This window comes from Lotus japonicus, chromosome 2 (assembly GCF_012489685.1).
Source record: "Lotus japonicus ecotype B-129 chromosome 2, LjGifu_v1.2".
NCBI classification, from domain to species: domain Eukaryota; kingdom Viridiplantae; phylum Streptophyta; class Magnoliopsida; order Fabales; family Fabaceae; genus Lotus; species Lotus japonicus.
The window spans coordinates 36,118,703-36,138,346 of NC_080042.1; positions in this window are offsets into that span (position 1 = coordinate 36,118,703).

Sequence of the window (19,644 nt, forward strand, 5' to 3'; positions counted from 1 at the left end):
GCGAGAAGTGTCGTCGGATCCAAGTGTTGAGAATGTTAAGAAGTTTTGAGTATGTTGATACTCTTGTGCTCTGGGAGAAGTTGTGTTGTTGGGCTATCCGAGGGATAAGCCGGGAAACGGGTAGTTTCCGAGTATGTTGATACTCTTTGCTCGTTGAGCAGTTTTGACCATCGGATTGAGATGAGTCGGATGATTTGGAGATCATCATGAGTTACTATGTTGTTAAGAAGTGTCTTTTGTCGCAGAATCGACTTTACCTTTGGGTAAGCTTTTAGAGACATTAATTTAGCTAGAACACGTGGCGACGTGTCGAGTGAGGTCGGAGACGTTGTTTGGCTAATCACTGCATTGCATGCACTCATTAAGTGGTTTAAACACGGTGAGATGCCGGACCACGGCGGATTCCAAAATGGTTATAAGACTGGGATTTCCGCGTAAGAGCGCTGCTAGGCGACTCTTAGCAGCAGACCGAAATGGCAGGCCTTCGGGTTTTATGCTGATCTGACTACCGTTGTTGTTGGAGTAAGAGGCACGCGAGCCGAAATGGTCCCACCATGGCTGGTGCTAGGGCTGATCCGTTGATGTCCATCCGTTCCGGAATGCATATTGGTTAACTGGGTTAACCTGCATTGCATATCATGCAACATGCATACTAACTTAGTTGCTGAGTGTGATTGTTACTTGTTAGTCCTACTTGAAGCATGCTATTTGTTATTACTGTCGTTTATATTCATTGTGGAATATGCAACCCTAGGATGCTATCTCTAGCTATAAGCCTAAGTGGCTAATCTCTTATCTGTATCTATTGGTGATATTATTTACATAATTCTTTGGAGTTGACCCTCGCGTCTTCAGTGTGTGTTTTGGCGGACTACGCCCATTGTCAGATGTCTTTAGCGGACTAGTTCACTATGGTCCACCCTTCGGGGGGGACTAGATACGAGATGATAGACCAGGATGACCCCGGTTCGTGGGTGGTAGACCCCGCTAACCATCGTGCGACGTACTCGGGGAGGATCATGGAGGATCGGGTAGACAGAGTAGGACAATTGGTGGAAGGAGTGCTGAGGAGGTGCACTGTCAGCTTCAACTTGCCGCCAGGAGTGCATTGCGGACTAGGAGTGGGAGCACCACCGCCACCGTCGTCTTCGGATGATGAGGACCCCTCAGAGGAGGAGCCTGTGGGAGTGCATTCTTCAGAGTCCAGCACACCCACCGTTGCTATCATTGATGATCATGGTTCGGGCCCAAAGCCCGTGAGTCCAGCACCGGAGCGCATCCCGGTTGCGAGGGGAGGACAGATAGTGTTTGTAGACTTGGTTGTTCTGGATTCAAATTCAGACGACGATCATGCTAGCATGTAGGTTATAGTGCTGGTGTGAGCTCCTCGAGATAGGATTAGTGTAGGAGTAGAGTCTTAGCTCTGAACATCATTTGTTTCTTTTGGGACAGGGTAGTTTCCCACCTATAACTTTTTGTGTGGTTTCTTTACGGGAATCAGAGAGAGTTGGTTGGACTTAGGAGGTCTTGTTTCAGGCCGATTGGGTTAACTTATTCTCGTTTTTGAGGTTTGTGTTGCGGACACTTCACCTTTACTTCGGTCTGTACATATTGCCTACGGGCGCTACACTTTCTACTTTCCGTCACTGGAGGTTACTCGTGACGAGGTTGCTACTTACAGCGGGGGCTGTAATATATATTGTATATTAGTTCTGTTATCTCTCGCATTTGCGTTTTATTTATTTCAGTCTTGTTTATATTATCGACAAAAAAAAAAATATATCACGTTTTTCCGCATTAAGTTTATTTTGGTTACTAAAGTGACGCCACCGAAATCGGGGTGTTACATTGTGGTATCAGAGCTTGTCGAGTCTTTCGGGAGTCTTTGGGGAATAGGTCTTCTGTGCTAGGTTGTGTGACTCTGCAAAGAGTGAAAATTGATTGTCTGCGAGCGATTTTTCGCTTAGAATTGATTGAAGTTATTGCTTACTCATATTGTATAGTTATGCTAGATGCTATCTTATGATAAGTACTAATTGTTTGTTTCACTTAACAGAACATGGTGAATACTAACCAGTTAGCCGAGATGATGGCCACTATGGCCCAAGCTGTGACAGCGCAAGCGAACGATAATGCTATGAGGCGTGCTGCTGAAGAAGCACGTGATTAGCATCAACGCCAGAGGGAAGTAACTCTGGACCAGAACAAAGGCCTGAATGATTTCAGGAGGCAAAACCCACCAAAGTTCTCGGGTGGTACTGACCCGGATAAAGCGGATCTCTGGATCCAGGAGGTTGAGAAGATTTTCGGCGTTTTGCAGACTGTTGAGGGTGCCAAAGTGGGCATGGCGACTTATCTACTGCTCGGTGATGCTGAGTACTGGTGGAAGGGCACCAGGGGGATCATGGAAGCCAACCATGAAGAGATCAACTGGAACTCTTTCCGGACCTCGTTTTTGGAGAAGTATTTCCCAACAAGTGCCCGGGATGAGAGGGAGGCACAGTTTCTGACACTCCGTCAAGGAGGTATGTCTGTACCAGAATTTGCTTCGAAGCTGGAGTCTTTGGCGAAGCATTTTCAATTCTTTAATGATTATGTTGACGAGCGCTACATGTGCAAGCGCTTCGTTAATGGACTGAGGCCTGATATTGAGGACTCAGTGAGGCCGCTGGGAATCATGCGTTTCCAGTCTTTGGTTGAGAAAGCCACGGAAGTGGAGCTGATGAAGAACCGGAGGTTGAACCGTACCAGAACTGGAGGGCCGATGAGGTCGGGCTCTCAAAATTTTCAGAGCAGAGGGAAATTTCAGAACAGGAGGCCGTATCAACGTCCTGCTGGGAGAGGGTTTGCTTCGGGATCTTACAGGCCCATGACAGGTACTGCTGGTGGTTCCGGAAACCAGACTGTGAACAAAGAGATGACTTGCTACAAGTGTGGGAAGCCGGGGCATTTTGCTCGTGATTGTCCCGACACGAGACCCCAATGCTTCAATTGTAACAAATTGGGGCATACTGCTGCACAGTGCAGGGTACCAAAGACGGAACCAACCGTCAACACTGCTCGGGGAAAGCGTCCTGTTGCAAAGGCGAGAGTCTACACCATGGATGGTGAAGATGTTGAAGGGGTCGATGGGCTGATTAGAGGAGACTGCGAGATTGACGGTAATCTCCTATCCGTACTTTTTTATTCCGGTGCAACGCATTCATTTATCTCTAAGGAATGTGCGATCAAGTTAAGACTTCCTATTACTGCTTTGAGCTTCGATCTTATAGTTACCACTCCTGCCAAAACTCTACTTGCTAATACAGCATGTATGTATTGTCCGGTAACATATGACAATAGGATCTACCATGCTAACTTAGTATGCCTAACTCTCAAGAACCTAGATGTCATCCTAGGAATGGATTGGTTGTCCCATTATCATTGTCTTTTGGACTGCAACCGAAAGAGAGTGGTATTTCCTGATTTGGATCTTTCCGAGTATCTATCTGCCAATCACATTAGCGTCGCTTTGAACGAGGGATCTCAAGAGTATTCCGTATTGCTAAGTCTGGAGAATAAAGGGAATCCGGAAGTTGACAATATTCCAGTGGTGAGAGACTTCACGGATGTTTTTCCTGGCGATGTACCTGGATTGCCGCCTGTACGCGACATTGAGTTTGCTATTGACATCGTACAGGGAACGGGGCCGATTTCAATTGCACCATATCATATGGCACCTGCGGAGCTAGTGGAATTGAAGTCCCAACTAGAAGATCTTTTGTCGAAGGGATTTATCCGACCAAGCGTTTCACCTTGGGGAGCGCTAGTCTTATTGGTGAAGAAGAAGGACGGGAAATCGAGATTGTGTGTCGACTACCGACAACTGAACAAGGTAACCGTCAAGAATAGGTATCCGTTACCTAGAATTGATGATTTGATGGATCAACTGCGAGGAGCTGCGATATTCTCGAAGATCGATCTGAAGTCGGGTTATCATCAAATCAGAGTTAAGACTGAGGATATCCAGAAGACGGCATTCAGAACCCGTTATGGACACTATGAGTACTTAGTGATGCCATTTGGGGTGACAAACACACCTGCCATATTCATGGATTACATGAACAGGACTTTCCATACATTCTTAGATAGGTTCGTCGTGGTGTTTATCGGTGATATTCTGATCTACTCAAAGAATGCTGAGGATCATGAGGGGCACTTGCGACAAGTCTTACAAGTGCTGAGGGAGAAGGAGTTGTACGCCAATCCTTCTAAGTGCGAATTTTGGCTCGAAGAGGTAAAATTCTTAGGCCATGTGATCTCTAAGGAGGGTATAGCTGTGGACCCAGCGAAGGTAGAGACTGTATTGTCATGGGAACGGCCAAAGACAGTGACTGAGATCAGGAGTTTTGTCGGTTTGGCGGGATACTATCGTCGCTTCATTGAGAATTTCGCCAAGATTGTTGGACCTTTGACTCAACTTACGAGGAAGGATAAACCTTTTGCATGGACCGAAGCGTGCGAAACTAGTTTCCAGACGATGAAGGAACGGTTGACGACGTCACCTGTACTCGTTCTACCGCAACCAGAGGAACCTTATGAGGTATACTGTGATGCTTCGCATCAAGGTTTGGGATGTGTGCTGATGCAACATCGGAAGGTCGTTGCTTATGCTTCACGACAATTGAAGGTTCATGAGAAGAATTATCCAACTCATGACTTAGAGCTAGCTGCAATCGTATTTGCACTGAAGATTTGGAGACATCACTTATATGGATGCAATTTTACCATATTCAGTGATCATAAGAGCTTGAAGTACTTGTTTGAGCAGAAGGAACTGAACATGAGACAACGTCGGTGGATGGAATTTCTTAAAGATTATGAGTTTACTCTACAATATCATCCTGGAAAGGCGAATGTTGTTGCTGATGCCTTGAGCAGGAAGATGCATATCTCGTCGATGATGGTGAAAGAGCTGCAATTGCTGGAACAATTTAGAGATTTGAGCTTGGATGTGAGATTATCCGAGGGAGAACTGAAGTTCGGAATGATCAGAATTGCTAATGGATTGATGGAAGAAATCCGAGACCAACAGTTACAAGATGAGTTTCTGCTCGGGAAAAGGAATTTGGTAATTCAAGGTAAGGACCCGGAATTCAAGGTAGGAAGTGACAATATCCTACGGTGTAAGGATAGGGTTTGCGTACCTAACAACCCTGACTTGAGAAGGTTGATTATGGATGAGGGTCACAAGAGCAAGTTAAGCATTCATCCAGGAATGAAAAAGATGTACCAGGACTTGAAGATGAATTTTTGGTGGCCAGGAATGAAAAGACAAGTGGCTGAGTATGTGGCTGCATGTTTAACCTGTCAGAAGGCGAAGGTGGAACATCAGAAATCTTCAGGTATGCTACAAAGCTTAGATGTACCAGAGTGGAAATGGGATAGCATATCGATGGATTTTGTAGTGGCTTTGCCAAGAACTCAAAAGGGATACGATTCTATTTGGGTAATAGTGGATCGATTGACTAAGTCGGCTCATTTCGTACCTGTGAGGACTACGTACAACGTGGAGAAACTATCAGAGATTTATATAGCTGAGATTGTACGACTCCATGGAGTACCGACCAGTATTGTTTCCGATCGAGATCCAAAGTTTACTTCACATTTTTGGGGAGCTCTTCAAGAGGCTTTGGGAACGAGGCTGAGACTAAGTTCTGCTTATCATCCACAGACTGATGGACAGACTGAGAGAACTATCCAATCATTGGAGGATTTGCTACGAGCTTGCGTGTTAGACAACAAGGGCAGTTGGGATAACCTATTGCCATTGATTGAGTTCACATACAACAACAGTTTTCATACCAGCATAGGTATGGCACCGTATGAGGCTTTGTATGGCCGCAAGTGTAGAACACCTTTGTGTTGGTATCAAAATGGAGAAAATCTGTTAGTAGGACCAGAACTTCTACAGCAGACAACCGAGAAGATCAAGCAGATTAGGGAAAAGATGAAGACTTCTCAGAGTAGACAGAAGAGTTATGCCGATCAAAGGCGCAGAACTCTGGAATTCGAAGAGGGAGACCATGTATTTCTGAGAGTTACTCAGACTACGGGAGTTGGTCGAGCAATCAAGTCAAAGAAGCTTACGCCCAAGTTTATTGGACCGTATCAGATCACTCGTCGAATAGGACCAGTCGCTTATCAGATTGCACTACCTCCATTTCTATCGAACATTCATGATGTATTCCATGTGTCACAACTGAGGAAATACATTACGGATCCGACACATGTTATCGAGCTGGATGACATTGAGTTGAAGGATGATCTGTCTTTCGAGACACCGCCAATTAGCATTGGTGACACCAGGATAAAACAGTTGAGGGGAAAGGAGATCGAGTTAGTGAAGATCATATGGAACAAAGACACCGGTGATGCGACATGGGATCTGAAGGAGAAGATTCAAGAACAGTATCCAGAACTTTTTACTGACCCTTAAGTTTCGTGGTCGAAACTTTCTTTTTGGAGGGTAGTAATGTAAGACCCAAGCTTTTAAACTTATGTCAAGTGAATAAAATTCTTATTCGCGATTAGGGTTGATGTATCGTGAAGGGAAACCTAAACAAGAGTTTATCAAATGAAATAAATTTATGAAGGAGAAAGTTCAGGAAAAGTCTAAGGATTGTACCAGAATCGATAAAAGGTATAGCACGATCGATATACGCTTAAACCTAGGTCAGAAACCCAAGCAAATAGCTAGTTTACACTTAAAGTCACGATGGAAACTAATTCCCAAAATCTTCAGAGAAATGTTAGAACTTCTCTTAATCCTTATATGACAATCGTTTCGAGGCGAAACTCTAGAATCTACGAACGTCCGATTCCAATCATCGGAAGTTTGGCGAAACTAAAACCCTGATAGTTCAAGAAACCTAGAATCAACCGACGATGAAGACTTTTTCTATTCGGAGCTTCAAATGAAGATTCCACACGCGTACTCCCGTTTCTCCTGATGTTTCCCATCTTTCTTCAGAAGGAAGTTTTCTCTTCCGACATTCGATGCTAAAATTAACTTATCGGGTAAAATAGTTTTACACCGACTTTGCATTAGTCACCTAAAATACAAGGAAACCTCTTTTTAGTTTTGGATTTATGTCGCCAAAACCTATCTTAGAATTCACGGAGAATGAAGCCGGAAAAATCGGAATCGCGAAACTTTCATTTTCCCGCGATTTTCCAACCTCTATATATAGCCAAGAAATGAGAAAAAAACACAAAAATCTTACCCATTTTTCTCTTGAACCCGCGAGCTTTGGAGGAGGAGGAGGAGAAGAGATTTTGTTCATTTCTTGCTTGATCGTTGATTCGACAGTTGCTGCTTGAAGGTATCGAGGTATAGTCGCTAATCCTTACCTCTGATCGTCTTTTCCATAGCTTTTCTCTATGTCTTTCTGTGCTCATAGTTTTGAGGTTTTTGCAAAACTATCCTGATAATTCCATTTTTGATTCTATACATCTTCCCTACGTTCTCCTGAGTATGTTTAGCTAATAATACTGCGCCGATTCTCGAAAAACTACCGTCGAGTTTCAATTCTGCTTAAATACCCATTTTGGGGCAAAGCTTCGTCCTTTGGGCTGAAAACTATCGCCTTAGCTTAGTGCTAGTAGGATTAGTTGTCATAAACGTCGTTGGTGACGTCCCCATCCAATTTGTTTTTCGAAATTTCAGTTTTGAAATTCTGAGCTAAAAATATTGACCAAAATACCCCTGCGACAGTTTTTGATCCGATAATTTTTCAGAGTTTAGAATACCCTTAGTTACGACTAATAATAACCTATGAACCAAGTTTAATCGAAGAAAAATCGACCCACCTAATTACCTATAGTGGCCGAGCACCCTAAGGGGGAGGGAGGAAAATTCCTTTTTCGAAAACTTGTCCTTTCGCGCTAGATTATCGTACCTCGGAGTATATACTACTTCGAGTAACCCTAGTACCTATTGTTTGCTGAGTTTCTGACTCATTGTGATTGATTTCTGTGGTTTTGCTCTAAAGGTGCCTTTGAGGAATTTCCTGAAGAGCAAGGCATTGATTGTGAAGGAACTCTCGAAGATCACCCTGGAGAATCTTCAGGTGAGGGCTTCTCACTGAATCTTTAGTTAATGCTTAGGGTCGATGCTTTCGACATTGATTTACTGTTTATGCACTTGTTTGTGTTTGATTGGAAAAATGTTTTCTGAGGCTTCAGCTGACAATGTAGATGATTCATCTACTGACTGTTTTTGAGATTGAATTACATGGTACGTGCTAAGTGGGTAATCTAGGATGTGTGATGAATGCTTTATATGCTAAGTGCTACGTGGTTATTTTAGAATATGTTGACATATGGCATGTTGGTTGATTGTGCTGATTTAATTATGCCTTTTCAATGATATCTGTGATTCTGAGTAGTGAGAATAGCGGCAGGTCATGCCGATTTTATTTCGAGATTTTGGGGAAAGTTTGATAGGACGAATGAGATTCGGGCCTTGTTAGGGTTATGATGGATCGAGACATTCTCGGGGAATTAATTGGGATATTTGGATGTTGAAAACTCATAAGATTTGCGATAAGACTAAAAGGATATTATTTTGTAAAGAAAATTCATAAGACATTAAACAACCTCTAAATCTTCAAATAATGATAATAAACTCGAAAGGAAGCTTAGGATGCAAATCTTAGTTTTGGAAAGCGAGAAGTGTCGTCGGATCCAAGTGTTGAGAATCTTAGGAAGTTTTGAGTATGTTGATACTCTTGTGCTCTGGGAGCAGTTGTGTTGTTGGGCTATCCGAGGGATAAGCCGGGAAACGGGTAGTTTCCGAGTATGTTGATACTCTTTGCTCGTTGAGCAGTTTTGACCATCGAATTGAGATGAGTCGGATGATTTGGAGATCATCATGAGTTACTATGTTGTTAAGAAGTGTCTTTTGTCGCTGAATCGACTTTACCTTAGGGTAAGCTTTTAGAGACATTAATTTAGCTAGAACACGTGGCGACGTGTCGAGTGAGGTCGGAGACGTTGTTTGGCTAATCACCGCATTGCATGCACTCATTAAGTGGTTTAAACACGGTGAGATGTGTAACACCTGTATTCGATTAATTAATAATCGGGTAAATTATAAATTTTAGTCAGGAGAAATTAATATTAGAATAGTATTAATTTTAATAGTATGTAATTAATTAAGAGGGTTTAGTTTTGTGATGGTAATAGTATTAATGGAATTATAATATATTGAAAATAGGGTTAAGGTGGAAAAAGGGTAGGATGGAGATTTAAAAAGGAAAAAAAAAGGGTTTGGGAAAAAAGGAAAGAAAGAAGGCCGTGCGTGTGAGAGGTAGCAGGAGGAGAAGGAGAGAAAGAGTAGTGTGTGCGTGAAACCTCAGAAAGGGAGGGAGAACGGTTCCGTTTCAAAGATTTTGATCAGGGAACTCGGAGCTGCACTCAATCCAAAGGTAAGGGTGGGGTTTTGAGTTTCTAATGAGATTTTGGTGAATGATATGTGGATTTGGGGATGTATAATTGTTGTTGTTAATGATGCTCTGGAAATCTGAAATTGAATCCAATGATTTTGGGGATTCTGGGTGATTGAATGGGGGAGGAAAAATCTGGAATTGGGGTTCACAGATTCTGGATTGAAATCCTGGACTAAATTTCTGGTTTTAATTTCTGGTTTGCCATGGTTTTCTGTTTTGAATTTCTGTTTTGAGTTTCTGTCTTGAATTTACGATTGTTGTACCTGTGGTCTGGTTGATGGGATTCATGATACATGGATTCTGTGATGCTATCAATGTATGCAATGATTCATAGGAAACTTTGCTAAATGGCTAGGTACTATATGATTTATGCACAGATTTGATGATGCTGTGCTGCTGTCCAAAATTTTCTGGGCTGCACAGTACACTTCGAGACCTGTTTTCGCCCAGTTAGAGTGCTCAAATGAAGATGTGATCAACTAAGAAATTGTAGGACTTTAAGTTAGCTTTCTAGGCATATAAAATACATGATTTTTGGTTCAGTAACGAATTCAGGAGACCGCTTTTAGTGGCTGGTGTTCCTGCTGTTTTTCCAGATTACGGAAATTCTGATTGTTTTGAGGGCTGGACAGTACACTTCGAGACCTGTTTTCGCCCAGTTAGAGTGCTCAAATGAAGATGTGATCAACTAAGAAATTGTAGGACTTTAAGTTAGCTTTCTAGGCATATAAAATACATGATTTTTGGTTCAGTAACGAATTCATGAGACCGCTTTTAGTGGCTGGTGTTCCTGCTGTTTTTCCAGATTACGGAAATTCTGATTGTTTTGAGGGCTGGACAGTACACTTCGAGACCTGTTTTCGCCCAGTTAGAGTGCTCAAATGAAGATGTGATCAACTAAGAAATTGTAGGACTTTAAGTTAGCTTTCTAGGCATATAAAATACATGATTTTTGGTTCAGTAACGAATTCATGAGACCGCTTTTAGTGGCTGGTGTTCCTGCTGTTTTTCCAGATTACGGAAATTCTGATTGTTTTGAAAATATAATTAGATTTAGCTTACATGTTGTATGAAAGTTAATGTCTTTATGTGCCATGTATTAGCTATGAGGATTATGCATGTGGCTGAACACCTTTAGCATGAAATCCATAATTTATTTACCATATGTGATAGCTTCTTCCATGATTGCATGCTTAAGTGAGTTGTTTCATTGATTTGTTGCCAAAATTGCCTAAGATGTCAGGGTAATTGTATAGTTGATAAAAATGCATGTGTGCTGAATTGTGTTGTTTTAAGCGATGTTAGTGATGTAGTGATATAGGCGCAATGCCTCATGTTGAAGTGATGATTATGAGATGTATACGTCCTTTTGAGTCGCATAGCATCTGCATACTCTGTGATGGCCTGTATTGGCGATTTGTGATGAAGGCTTATGCCTTGTGCCTCCAATAATTGGCAATTAGTGATGAGGGCTGAAGCCCTGTTGGTACCACATACATATGCATAGTCATTGTTGTGTTCGAATTGTATCCGAGTTGATGATGTTATTTGTGACTGTTTTTAGTAACTGAGCTATGTAAATGTAAAAGGAAATGGTGTGGCCTTAATCTAGCATATTAATTTTCATTCTCCTATTTATGTTACTCGATATCTCACCCCTTCTGTTTGAATGTTACCCTTGTCGGTAACGTGCAGGTAACCAGGAGGAGTAGTCTATAACTTTTAGTTCGAGTTGGAGTCCTTGCTCTGATACGTAGCACTCGGGGGGGAAATGGACGCTTGTTTTCCTTTCTGTTATAATTTGAATTAAGTTGTTATTTGAGAAGTTGTTTCTGTTTTAAGTTGTGGGCAAGATACTATGTTTTCTTTAAGTTTTAAAGACATTGGATTCGCTGCATAACTATTTGTCAAAGTGAACTAGTTCAATGACTAATTAACTGTCACAAGAGCATTAAAGTTTATTTATGAGTTCATCTCAAAGTTTATGTGCTATGTATCTGTTACAGGAGCATTATGATAATGTTTTAAGTGATTATGTAATGCCTCATGAGTGTTAAACTTTTTATCACTCTGATATTTGCAATACATATACTGTTTAGAATTGGGGTGCTACATTAGTGGTATCAGAGCAGGTCGGTCCGTCCGGCCAAGTTAACGAGTCGTAGTTGTCTAACAATCGAGTATTGTTATTTCATTTTAACTGATTTTTGTATTGTAGTGATAAGATGGCTGGAAGGAATGATGCTGCGATTGCTGCTGCTTTGCAAGCGATGGCTCAGGCTATGCAGAACCAGCCGAATGCTGACGAGAATGCTGGATCTCGTAGTTTGGCGACCTTCCAAAGAGAGAATCCACCGGTGTTCAAGGGTAAGCATGATCCAGATGGAGCATTGGAGTGGTTGAAGGAGATTGAGAGGATTTTCCGTGTGATGGATTGCACCCCAGCTCAAAAGGTTCGGTATGGCACTCATATGCTAGCAGTCGAAGCTGATGACTGGTGGCTGGAAATGCGCGACAAATTGGAAGCTGCAGGCGAGGGAATTACTTGGGATGTGTTTCGTAGGGAGTTCCTGAGGAAGTACTATCCTGAAGATGTTCGGGGTAAGAAAGAGATTGAGTTCCTCGAGCTGAAACAAGGGAATCGGTCAGTGACAGAATATGCTGCGAAGTTCGTTGAGTTGGCTAAGTTCTACCCACATTTCAATGGAGAAGGTGCTGAATTTTCTAAGTGCATCAAGTTTGAGAATGGATTGCGCTCTGACATCAAGAAGGCTGTTGGATATCAGAAGATTCGTGTCTTCTCTGATTTGGTTGATAGTTGCAGAATCTTTGAAGAAGATAGCAATGCTCATCACAAAGTTGTTACCGATAAGAGAGGCAAGAGTCAACAGAACCGCGGCAAGCCTTATGATGCGGGAAAGGGTAAACAGAGAATTTCTCCAGGTCAGAGGACTAGTGGGGGAGACGCTCCTGCTAAGATTGTGTGTTTCAAATGTGGGCAGCCTGGTCACAGGAGCAATGCGTGCACTACTGCTGAGGTGAAGAGGTGTTTCCGTTGTGGTAAGGCGGGACATGCAGTTTCTGAGTGCAGGCATAAGGAAGCTGTCTGTTTCAATTGTGGTGAAGAAGGACATATAAGTACTCAGTGTCAGAAACCAAAGAAAGCGCTTGGTAGCAAGGTGTTCGCTTTGGCTGGGACTCAGACACCTAGTGAGGACCGACTTATCAGAGGTACATGTTTCATTAATAGTACGCCATTAATCACTATTATTGATACCGGTGCTACTCATTGTTTTATTGCCGCTGCTTGTGTTGAAAGATTGGGTCTGGGGTTGTCTTCTATGAAAGGGGAAATGGTCGTCGAGGTCCCAGCTAAGGGATCGGTGACTACTTCTCGTGTGTGTTTGAGTTGTCCCTTGTCGATCTTCGACAGAGACTTTGTTGTTGATTTGATTTGTTTACCGTTAAGCGGTCTAGATGTGATCTTGGGTATGAATTGGTTAGAGTATAACTACGTTCATATCAATTGTTATAACAAATCGTTGAGGTCTTCTACTGCGGAAGAGGAAGAAGATGGCTTGATGACTGGTAAACAGCTAAGGCAATTGATGCAAGACGAAGCGCAGATGTTCTCGTTGTTGGCGTCGTTATCTATCGAGAATCAAGCTATAATTGATGAGTTGCAAGTGGTGCGAGAATTTCCTGATGAAATTCCTGATATACCGCCAGAAAGAGAAGTTGAGTTTACAATTGATCTTGTACCTGGTACCAGACCTGTATCCATGGCACCGTACAGGATGTCTGCATCTGAATTGTCCGAACTGAAGAAGCAATTTGAGGAGTTGCTTGAGAAAAAGTTTATAAGACCAAGTGTATCACCGTGGGGAGCTCCAGTATTGTTAGTAAAGAAGAAAGACGGAAGTATGAGACTTTGTGTTGATTACAGACAGCTGAATAAAGTGATGATTAAGAACAAGTATCCGCTTCCGAGAATTGATGACTTGATGGATCAATTAGTGGGTGCAAGAGTGTTTTCTAAGATTGATTTGAGGTCAGGATATCATCAGATTAGAGTGAAAGGAGATGATATTCAGAAGACCGCGTTCAGAACTCGGTATGGGCATTACGAGTATTCGGTGATGCCTTTTGGTGTTACTAATGCGCCAGGAGTATTCATGGAGTACATGAACCGTATTTTTCATACATATTTGGATCGGTTTGTGGTAGTATTCATTGATGACATTCTGATTTTCTCTAAATCGGAAAATGAACATGAAGACCACCTAAGGGTTGTGTTGCAAGTTTTGAAAGATAAGAAGTTGTATGCGAAGTTGTCCAAGTGTGAATTCTGGTTGCAAGAGGTTAGTTTTCTTGGTCATGTCATTTCCGGTAGTGGCATTGCCGTAGATCCTTCTAAGGTAGATGCTGTGTTGCAATGGGAGGCTCCAAAGTCAGCTACTGAGATTAGAAGCTTCTTGGGATTAGCCGGTTATTATAGGCGGTTTATCGAAGGTTTTTCTAAGTTGGCACTTCCGTTGACTAGGCTTACTTGTAAGGGCAAGGCTTTTGTCTGGGATGTTCGATGTGAGGAAAGTTTCACTGAATTGAAGAAGAGGTTGACGTCGGCTCCGGTGTTGACTTTGCCTAATCCAGGAGAGCCTTTTGTGGTATATTGTGATGCTTGTTTAATGGGTTTAGGTGGTGTACTCATGCAAAATGGTAAAGTGGTTGCTTATGCGTCGAGACAGTTAAGAACTCATGAGAAGAATTATCCCACACATGATTTAGAATTGGCTGCAGTTGTTTTTGTGCTGAAAATTTGGAGACACTACCTTTATGGTTCCAGATTTGAAGTGTTTAGTGACCATAAGAGTTTGAAGTATCTTTTTGATCAGAAGGAGTTGAACATGAGACAGCGAAGATGGTTGGAATTACTGAAAGATTTTGATTTCGGTTTGAATTATCATCCAGGCAAAGCTAATGTTGTGGCTGATGCTTTAAGCCGAAAGACCTTGCATATGTCGGCAATGATGGTTAAAGAGTTGGAATTGATTGAGAAGTTCCGAGACTTGAGTTTGGTTTGCGAAGTGACACCGCAAAGTGTTATGTTGGGAATGTTAAAAGTTAATAATGAATTTCTCGACAATATCAAAGAGGCTCAGAAGCTGGATGTGAAGTTGGTAGATAGGATGATGGGAGTTAATCAGTCGGAGAATGATGAATTCAAGTTAGATACGCAAGGCGTGTTGAGATTCCGAGGTCGGATTTGCGTTCCCGAGGATGAAGAAATTAAGAAAATGATTCTTGAAGAAAGTCATAGAAGTCGTTTGAGCATACATCCGGGAGCTACTAAGATGTATCAGGACTTGAAAGGCTTGTTTTGGTGGCCTGGTATGAAACGTGATGTGGCACAGTTTGTCTATGCTTGTTTGACTTGCCAGAAGTCGAAGATTGAGCATCAGAAACCTGCAGGGTTGATGCAACCGTTAGAAGTCCCAGAATGGAAATGGGATAGCATTTCGATGGACTTCGTGACGGGATTACCGAATACCTCGAGAGGACATGATTCGATTTGGGTGATTGTTGATAGGCTTACAAAGTCGGCACACTTTATTCCTATTAACATCACATATCCAGTTCCCAAGTTGGCGGAAATCTATACTAAGGTAATTGTGAAATTACATGGTGTTCCTTTGTGTATTGTGTCAGATAGAGATCCGAGGTTTACTTCTGATTTTTGGAAGAGTTTGCAAGAAGCGTTGGGATCTAAGTTGAGGTTGAGTTCGGCGTATCATCCGCAGACAGATGGTCAGACCGAGAGGACGATCCAGTCTCTAGAGGATTTGTTAAGAGCATGTGTTCTTGAGCAGGGAGGTTCGTGGGATACTTATCTTCCGTTGATTGAGTTCACTTATAGCAATAGTTACCATTCTAGTATCGGGATGGCCCCTTTTGAGGCGTTGTATGGTCGGAGGTGTAGGACTCCGTTGTGTTGGCATGAATCAGGTGAAAGTGTAGTACTTGGACCTGAGATTGTTCGAGAGACTACTGAGAAGGTAAGGTTAGTTCGAGAAAAGATGAAAGCTGCTCAAAGTCGACAGAAAAGTTACCATGACAAAAGGCGGAAAGATTTGGAATTCTAAGCCGGTGACCATGTGTTTTTGAGAGTCACACCTGTGACAGGTGTTGGCCGAGCTCTGAAGTCTAAGAAGCTCACTCCTCGTTTTATTGGTCCGTATCAGATATCGGATAGAGTTGGAAAAGTTGCTTACCGAGTGGCGTTACCGCCAAATCTTGCTAACTTGCACGATGTGTTTCATGTATCACAACTCCGGAAATATATACCCGATCCATCACATGTGATTCGGATGGATGATGTGCAAGTGCGGGACAATCTCACAGTGGAGACGATGCCTGTACGTATTGCAAATCGTGAGTTGAAGAATCTGCGAGGAAGGGAAATTGCATTGGTGAAAGTCGTCTGGTTAGGAGCTGCTGGAGAAAGCATGACCTGGGAGTTAGAGAGTAAGATGCGAGACTCCTATCCCGAGTTGTTTGCACCAGGTAAACTTTTATTTTCGAGGACGAAAATACTCTAAGTGGGGGAGAGTTGTAACACCTGTATTCGATTAATTAATAATCGGGTAAATTATAAATTTTAGTCAGGAGAAATTAATATTAGAATAGTATTAATTTTAATAGTATGTAATTAATTAAGAGGGTTTAGTTTTGTGATGGTAATAGTATTAATGGAATTATAATATATTGAAAATAGGGTTAAGGTGGAAAAAGGGTAGGATGGAGATTTAAAAAGGAAAAAAAAAGGGTTTGGGAAAAAAGGAAAGAAAGAAGGCCGTGCGTGTGAGAGGTAGCAGGAGGAGAAGGAGAGAAAGAGTAGTGTGTGCGTGAAACCTCAGAAAGGGAGGGAGAACGGTTCCGTTTCAAAGATTTTGATCAGGGAACTCGGAGCTGCACTCAATCCAAAGGTAAGGGTGGGGTTTTGAGTTTCTAATGGGATTTTGGTGAATGATATGTGGATTTGGGGATGTATAATTGTTGTTGTTAATGATGCTCTGGAAATCTGAAATTGAATCCAATGATTTTGGGGATTCTGGGTGATTGAATGGGGGAGGAAAAATCTGGAATTGGGGTTCACAGATTCTGGATTGAAATCCTGGACTAAATTTCTGGTTTTAATTTCTGGTTTGCCATGGTTTTCTGTTTTGAATTTCTGTTTTGAGTTTCTGTCTTGAATTTACGATTGTTGTACCTGTGGTCTGGTTGATGGGATTCATGATACATGGATTCTGTGATGCTATCAATGTATGCAATGATTCATAGGAAACTTTGCTAAATGGCTAGGTACTATATGATTTATGCACAGATTTGATGATGCTGTGCTGCTGTCCAAAATTTTCTGGGCTGCACAGTACACTTCGAGACCTGTTTTCGCCCAGTTAGAGTGCTCAAATGAAGATGTGATCAACTAAGAAATTGTAGGACTTTAAGTTAGCTTTCTAGGCATATAAAATACATGATTTTTGGTTCAGTAACGAATTCAGGAGACCGCTTTTAGTGGCTGGTGTTCCTGCTGTTTTTCCAGATTACGGAAATTCTGATTGTTTTGAGGGCTGGACAGTACACTTCGAGACCTGTTTTCGCCCAGTTAGAGTGCTCAAATGAAGATGTGATCAACTAAGAAATTGTAGGACTTTAAGTTAGCTTTCTAGGCATATAAAATACATGATTTTTGGTTCAGTAACGAATTCATGAGACCGCTTTTAGTGGCTGGTGTTCCTGCTGTTTTTCCAGATTACGGAAATTCTGATTGTTTTGAAAATATAATTAGATTTAGCTTACATGTTGTATGAAAGTTAATGTCTTTATGTGCCATGTATTAGCTATGAGGATTATGCATGTGGCTGAACACCTTTAGCATGAAATCCATAATTTATTTACCATATGTGATAGCTTCTTCCATGATTGCATGCTTAAGTGAGTTGTTTCATTGATTTGTTGCCAAAATTGCCTAAGATGTCAGGGTAATTGTATAGTTGATAAAAATGCATGTGTGCTGAATTGTGTTGTTTTAAGCGATGTTAGTGATGTAGTGATATAGGCGCAATGCCTCATGTTGAAGTGATGATTATGAGATGTATACGTCCTTTTGAGTCGCATAGCATCTGCATACTCTGTGATGGCCTGTATTGGCGATTTGTGATGAAGGCTTATGCCTTGTGCCTCCAATAATTGGCAATTAGTGATGAGGGCTGAAGCCCTGTTGGTACCACATACATATGCATAGTCATTGTTGTGTTCGAATTGTATCCGAGTTGATGATGTTATTTGTGACTGTTTTTAGTAACTGAGCTATGTAAATGTAAAAGGAAATGGTGTGGCCTTAATCTAGCATATTAATTTTCATTCTCCTATTTATGTTACTCGATATCTCACCCCTTCTGTTTGAATGTTACCCTTGTCGGTAACGTGCAGGTAACCAGGAGGAGTAGTCTATAACTTTTAGTTCGAGTTGGAGTCCTTGCTCTGATACGTAGCACTCGGGGGGGAAATGGACGCTTGTTTTCCTTTCTGTTATAATTTGAATTAAGTTGTTATTTGAGAAGTTGTTTCTGTTTTAAGTTGTGGGCAAGATACTATGTTTTCTTTAAGTTTTAAAGACATTGGATTCGCTGCATAACTATTTGTCAAAGTGAACTAGTTCAATGACTATTTAACTGTCACAAGAGCATTAAAGTTTATTTATGAGTTCATCTCAAAGTTTATGTGCTATGTATCTGTTACAGGAGCATTATGATAATGTTTTAAGTGATTATGTAATGCCTCATGAGTGTTAAACTTTTTATCACTCTGATATTTGCAATACATATACTGTTTAGAATTGGGGTGCTACATTAGTGGTATCAGAGCAGGTCGGTCCGTCCGGCCAAGTTAACGAGTCGTAGTTGTCTAACAATCGAGTATTGTTATTTCATTTTAACTGATTTTTTTATTGTAGTGATAAGATGGCTGGAAGGAATGATGCTGCGATTGCTGCTGCTTTGCAAGCGATGGCTCAGGCTATGCAGAACCAGCCGAATGCTGACGAGAATGCTGGATCTCGTAGTTTGGCGACCTTCCAAAGAGAGAATCCACCGGTGTTCAAGGGTAAGCATGATCCAGATGGAGCATTGGAGTGGTTGAAGGAGATTGAGAGGATTTTCCGTGTGATGGATTGCACCCCAGCTCAAAAGGTTCGGTATGGCACTCATATGCTAGCAGTCGAAGCTGATGACTGGTGGCTGGAAATGCGCGACAAATTGGAAGCTGCAGGCGAGGGAATTACTTGGGATGTGTTTCGTAGGGAGTTCCTGAGGAAGTACTATCCTGAAGATGTTCGGGGTAAGAAAGAGATTGAGTTCCTCGAGCTGAAACAAGGGAATCGGTCAGTGACAGAATATGCTGCGAAGTTCGTTGAGTTGGCTAAGTTCTACCCACATTTCAATGGAGAAGGTGCTGAATTTTCTAAGTGCATCAAGTTTGAGAATGGATTGCGCTCTGACATCAAGAAGGCTGTTGGATATCAGAAGATTCGTGTCTTCTCTGATTTGGTTGATAGTTGCAGAATCTTTGAAGAAGATAGCAATGCTCATCACAAAGTTGTTACCGATAAGAGAGGCAAGAGTCAACAGAACCGCGGCAAGCCTTATGATGCGGGAAAGGGTAAACAGAGAATTTCTCCAGGTCAGAGGACTAGTGGGGGAGACGCTCCTGCTAAGATTGTGTGTTTCAAATGTGGGCAGCCTGGTCACAGGAGCAATGCGTGCACTACTGCTGAGGTGAAGAGGTGTTTCCGTTGTGGTAAGGCGGGACATGCAGTTTCTGAGTGCAGGCATAAGGAAGCTGTCTGTTTCAATTGTGGTGAAGAAGGACATATAAGTACTCAGTGTCAGAAACCAAAGAAAGCGCTTGGTAGCAAGGTGTTCGCTTTGGCTGGGACTCAGACACCTAGTGAGGACCGACTTATCAGAGGTACATGTTTCATTAATAGTACGCCATTAATCACTATTATTGATACCGGTGCTACTCATTGTTTTATTGCCGCTGCTTGTGTTGAAAGATTGGGTCTGGGGTTGTCTTCTATGAAAGGGGAAAT